Here is a 5,881-nt window from a genome sequence, read left to right as displayed (position 1 = left end):
GGTTCATTTGTGGCCTCTTTGCATCGAATCAAATGAAACAAAAAAAACATGTATCTGGTGATAAGGCTGTTCCCCAAAAATTCTGTGAGATTTTAGCGCGCGTTTGGCAAGTCTACACGTTTTTATTCACGAATGTCTCTAAATATCTATTGAAAATTATCAAGTTTGTTGCCTCATCCAGTAGAATGAGCTGGGGCAGTTTGTGCAATATTAACCAAGGAGAATGAACATGACAATCAATGTACATAATAAGAGAAAGAACTTCTTGGTTCACAACAGCAAAACGTTTTCCTTCCATGTTGTGTACCAGTATAATCTAACTAACTTTCGGATAACACACGCTATTTGGTTGAACCTGATGGGTGTCTGGCAATATAGTGGTGAAGTCAATTATCACAACCACATGCGAATTCCTCTGTCACTATTTCCAGCCAGAGGACCGATGCAGCAGTCTTAGCCGTAAGACCAATAGATTTTTGGAAGTAGGACGTCGTGCCAAACTTTTTGTTGTGCTGTTCCCTAATTTTATTCAACTTTTAGGCGGATTAAACACTTTCGAATTTAGAGCTGTTTTTCTTCTTTGGCCCACGACTCTACTATAATTGTGGACTGATCAGGAAGCAGATTACAGGGTGAGTCTGTACGTGTTGAATACTGTCATAATATAGAGGGTATATCTGTGTGCCATTTGTTGAGAGTTCACGCCTGTAGTGATTAGGACCCGAACTGTGCCGTCTATGTTCATCCAGTTCCTCTCTTTGCGATGGCGATGGTATTCTTATATATTACAAGGGAACACTGGTCAATTAAAGTTGAACGGTAAACGCTACTGAGCACCTATATCGTCTACCATGCGTGTAGACTCATTAAGATATTACCATGTACCGCCTGAAAGATAAAAACCAAGGCTTGTCCTGAAGAGAGAACCATCCGCTTCCAGCATCATGATGTCACACTAAACGCGCCTGGATATTGCAGTGATCTGGTGGTAGTTGTTTGGTACAAAAGCTTTTGTTGCTGAGAATAGATTGGTAAAGTTATGGAGATCAATGTCTGCAGGACTTAATGCAAGTATATTTATGGGGTAACAAGTACCCCTCCATTATGTACATGTTAGGGTTCGTTAATCGTCATTCTGTGTGCTCTATTAGCTGTACGAAGATCTACTGCTTTACCCTTATTGCTTTCCTTGTTGAAACAATCTTTGAGCACTAAAGACGTACCATGTTACTAAATTCTGACATAACAAAACAAGAAAACGTACATGTAGAACCAACTGCTCTCGTAGGACTTTTATGAATTGTTGACAGAAGGCTTGTGGCTGATGGATGTTATTAATCAACCAGGAAATCTCCCATAAGGCTGTCGTTACGTCTTTGGTGGCCAACGGTATCGCCTTTAGTGGTGATATATATTGTATACACCAACATGATTCAGCGCTAATATAACATTATACGGCACCCGATTACCATTTGTTATTTGTCACCGTGTACATCTGGTTATATAGGAGACATTCTGACATTTGTATGCTTAAAAAAATGAAGCCCATTAGCTATGAGAGAATAGTACGAAATAATGGCCATTAACGTAAACATATTTTTTGCGGAGTTCAAAAGTGCTGCTTTACGGTGCTCCGATTACCGAAAACTCACAGCTGTGTATGTTTTGTCATTATATTCATCTCAATTAAACGATTATGAAATAGATTTACTATATTTTGTTAAAAAGAATATAAGTTAATTGGTGACACGGTAAAGTTTGAGATTGCCATTGATTGACACAATGCAGTCCTAATTTCGGGGTTTTAACACAAAAACTCGCATAGCCCTATGCACAATAAGTAACACACAAACACACACACACACAATAACAACTTAATTGTTGCCATTTTCCCACTATAGATAACAACTTCTATTCACCCGGTCTTTTTTCCACCGTATAATATATGACAGCTTCTCTTCATTCCGTCTTTTACTATATAAGAAACTTCTCTCTACAGGGTTAATTTCTCCACCTTATATATGACAACTTCTCATCACTGGGCCCATTTCTCCGCCATATATGACAACTTGTCGTCACCCGGCCCATATCTCCAACATGTATACGACAATTTCTCATCACCATTTCTCCACTATATAACAAGTTGTGGTGTAGACATACACCGATCATCATCGCTCTGACAGTTGTGGTGTAGACATACACCGATCATCATCGCTCTGACAGTTGTGGTGTAGACATACACCGATCAGCATCGCTCTGGCAGTTGTGGTGTAGACTTACACCGATCATCATCGCTCTGACAGTTGTGGTGTAGACATACACCGATCATCATCACTCTGGTAGTTGTGGTGTAGACATACACCGATCATCATCGCTCTGGTAATTGTAGCGTAGTCATATAGTCATCGTCATTGCTCTGACACTTGTGATGTAAACAGGCACCGATCGTCATCGTTCTGGCAATTATGGTCCATACACAACCATCGTGATTGCTCTCGCAGTTGTGGTGTAGATAGGCACTGATCATCATCACTCTGGCAACTGTGGTGTACACATACAACCGTTGTCATTGCTCTGACTGTTGTGGTGTAGACAAACACCCATTATCATGAATCTGGCAGTTGTAGTGTTAGAAACATACGAAAACAATGCTGATATAGATTTTATGGCTTGATTCATTGGGCCCGGCTTGGGGTTTTATATGAATAGGCTGGGTTGCTTGTAAAGATAATCAAAATAAAGGCTTAAATTGAGGTATTTCATTATATTATCCATTTGCTTGAAAGAATACGGAATCATAAAATTATACCTGGTTATACATGTATTTACACAATGTAGTTATGTACCACGTGACCACTGGTGCACATAAGTTATTACACACATGGACTTCCTGACATCACTGACAACTGATGAACGCTTCTTCCAGACCTTCTTTCAAGTGACATTTAATTTTGATAGATTGTCATGGTAATGCTATTATTAAAGTGGTTATTGGTAATTAGATTTTAGACGCTGTTCCTTTTGTTGACAGTCTGAACTGTGCGAACTTGAGTGATTAACCTATAATGCGTGATATTTTATTGTGAGGCGTTCTCAGTCCGGATTGCAGACAGTTTTGTGCGGATATGGAATGTATCTGGTCGGTGTTGCTGGGACTATCCCTAATGCAAATCGTCAAGTATTGGCCTACCGTGTACGGAAGTTAAGACCCACACAAGTGAGTCAAGTAGAAGTATCCACTTGTAGATAATACGTGATCAGCCCTATCGCTCATTCTGTTGTTAGAATTCACCTCTCGTTAGCCCTGTGGTTAATTTTGTGAGATATGGTGCCTGTAAGTACGTAATTCATCTGTAAGTAATTAAGAATTCGCTACACCAGACAGACCACAGAATAAAACAAATGTGGCAAGCCCGTAACAGTGCAAGCCAACATTAATGAGGCTATACCGGATATGTTTGGCAAAAAAATCCATGTAAATAATCCAGTCGAATTTTTGCTATTGTTTTGGAATAGCCCAAATAATTACCTTACACTAAATATTCGTCAGTGCATGTGTTACCATTCAAAATCGTTAATAAAGGTCCTAAAATTTATAAAGCAAGTCGCATTATAAATTAATAAAGCATTGTAGTCATTTTAAAACTTCTTATATTGTAGGTGACAGAGGATGTTAACCATATCAGCTCAAGGAGACATTATTGTAGGTGACAGGAGATGTTAACCCTATCCTCTCATGGAGACATTATTGTAGGTGACAGGGGATGTTAACCATATCAGCTCTTGGAGACATTGTTGTAGGTGACAGGAGATGTTAACCCTATCCTCTCATGGAGACATTATTGTAGGTGACAGGGGATGTTAACCCTATCCTCTCATGGAGACATTATTGTAGGTGACAGGGGATGTTAACCCTATCCTCTCATGGAGATATTATTGTTGGTGACAGGGGATGTTAACCCTATCCTCTCATGGAGATATTATTGTAGGTGACAGGGGATGTTAACCCTATCCTCTCATGGAGATATTATTGTAGGTGACAGGGGATGTTAACCCTATCCTCTCATGGAGATATTATTGCAGGTGACAGGTTATGTTAACCCTATCCTCTCATGGAGATATTATTGCAGGTGACAGGGGATGTTAACCCTATCAGCTCATGGAGATATTATTGTAGGTGACAGGGGATGTTAACCCTATCCCCTGTTACCCAAAATAATGTATCCATAAGGTAATAGTGTTAACAAACCAATATCACCTACAATGATGTCTGCATGAAGTGATAGGGTTATCAATCATTGTCACTACAATAATGAGGTGAAGGGTTTAACATACAAAAGCACATACAACTAATGTTTCTAAAAGAAAAGATGGAATAATCACCCGCTGCCACTTCGCCATTTATTGTCTGCTTTGCGCAATGCAGTTTAAATGTCAGTTAAGATAATGTTTCCATAAGGTGATGGAATCAGCACGCATAACAATCCCACCATAAAAGGTGATGGAATCGGTACCCCCAAGAAGGTGCCGATAATTACCGGTACTTAAAAAGGTGACATAATGAGTGCTCATTGCAATTCCCACAATAGTCACTCACTGAGGTGATGGAGTCAGCACCTCTGCAACCTCACAATAGTCACTCACTGAGGTGATGGAATCAGCACCTCTGCAACCTCACAATAGTCACTCACTGAGGTGATGGAATCAGCACCCGTTGCAACCTCACAATAGTCACTCACTGAGGTGATGGAATCAGCACCCGTTGCAACCTCACAATAGTCACTCACTGAGGTGATGGAATCAGCGCACGCTGCAACCTCACAATAGTCACTCACTGAGGTGATGGAATCAGCACCTCTGCTACCTCACAATAGTCACTCACTGAGGTGATGGAATCAGCACCTCTGCAACCTCACAAAAGTCACTCACTGAGAAGACGAGATCAGCACCCGTTGCAACCTCACAATAGTCACTGAGGTGATGGAATCAGCACCTCTGCAACCTCACAATAGTCACTCACTGAGGTGATGGAATCAGTATTCGTTGCAACCTCACAACAGTCACTCACTGAGGTGATGGAATCAGTATTCGTTGCAACCTCACAAAAGTCACTCACTGAGAAGACGAGATCAGCACCCGTTACAACTTCACACGACAATTAGCCAAAGAGATAATGGAATGAGCACCACCTGCAACTTCGCCGTTATATCTCTTGAGGTATTACCATTGTTTGCTGTTATTTGGCGAAATTTAACATTTGACATTAAGCAAACTTGGTATGTAGACACTTATAACAGGGACATAATTACACATAAATATCCAGAAAGTGTTACCGTATATATTTACTTAAGAGCCGCCAGTGTTCAGAAAAACTTCAAGAACACACAGGCCTAGGCCTATCCTGTCTGTACATTATTTTCGCTATTGAGTGAAAAGCAGTGTTAGGTTATTCGCAAACTGTTCTAATTATAATTTTGACAGGCTGTAAATGAGATGGTCTGTATTTAAAGTTAAACGTGAAGAATTATGACTCCATGTCAGGCCATTTTCTTGCAGTTTCGGAACGTTAGCATATGGATATGATTTTAAATGAGTTGCCTCTTGGCAGTTTCGGCGTGTGAAGATGAAGTGTTAAATAAAAGCCTGCGTGAAGCTGATTGTTGCCGACTGTGTCTGTATATTTGGACGTCTCTGCCGTCTCGTCGCTGACTTAGTGGGAAGTCGTAAATAATTAGAGCGCGGTGAAGACACGTCGACGGGAACTACTCATTTGACGTTCTCTTAGATCGTTCAGGGCTTCATTCCGTGGGCATATCCCCGCTATTCCAGCCTCGTGACTGTCTATCCAGGGAGACACAGAGGTGATGGGTTGGGGAACAGT

The sequence above is a fragment of the Liolophura sinensis genome, chromosome 1, assembly GCF_032854445.1.
Source record: "Liolophura sinensis isolate JHLJ2023 chromosome 1, CUHK_Ljap_v2, whole genome shotgun sequence".
NCBI lineage: Eukaryota > Metazoa > Mollusca > Polyplacophora > Chitonida > Chitonidae > Liolophura > Liolophura sinensis.
The sequence above is the reverse complement of the archived record's forward strand: the minus strand, read 5'-3'. Positions refer to the sequence as shown.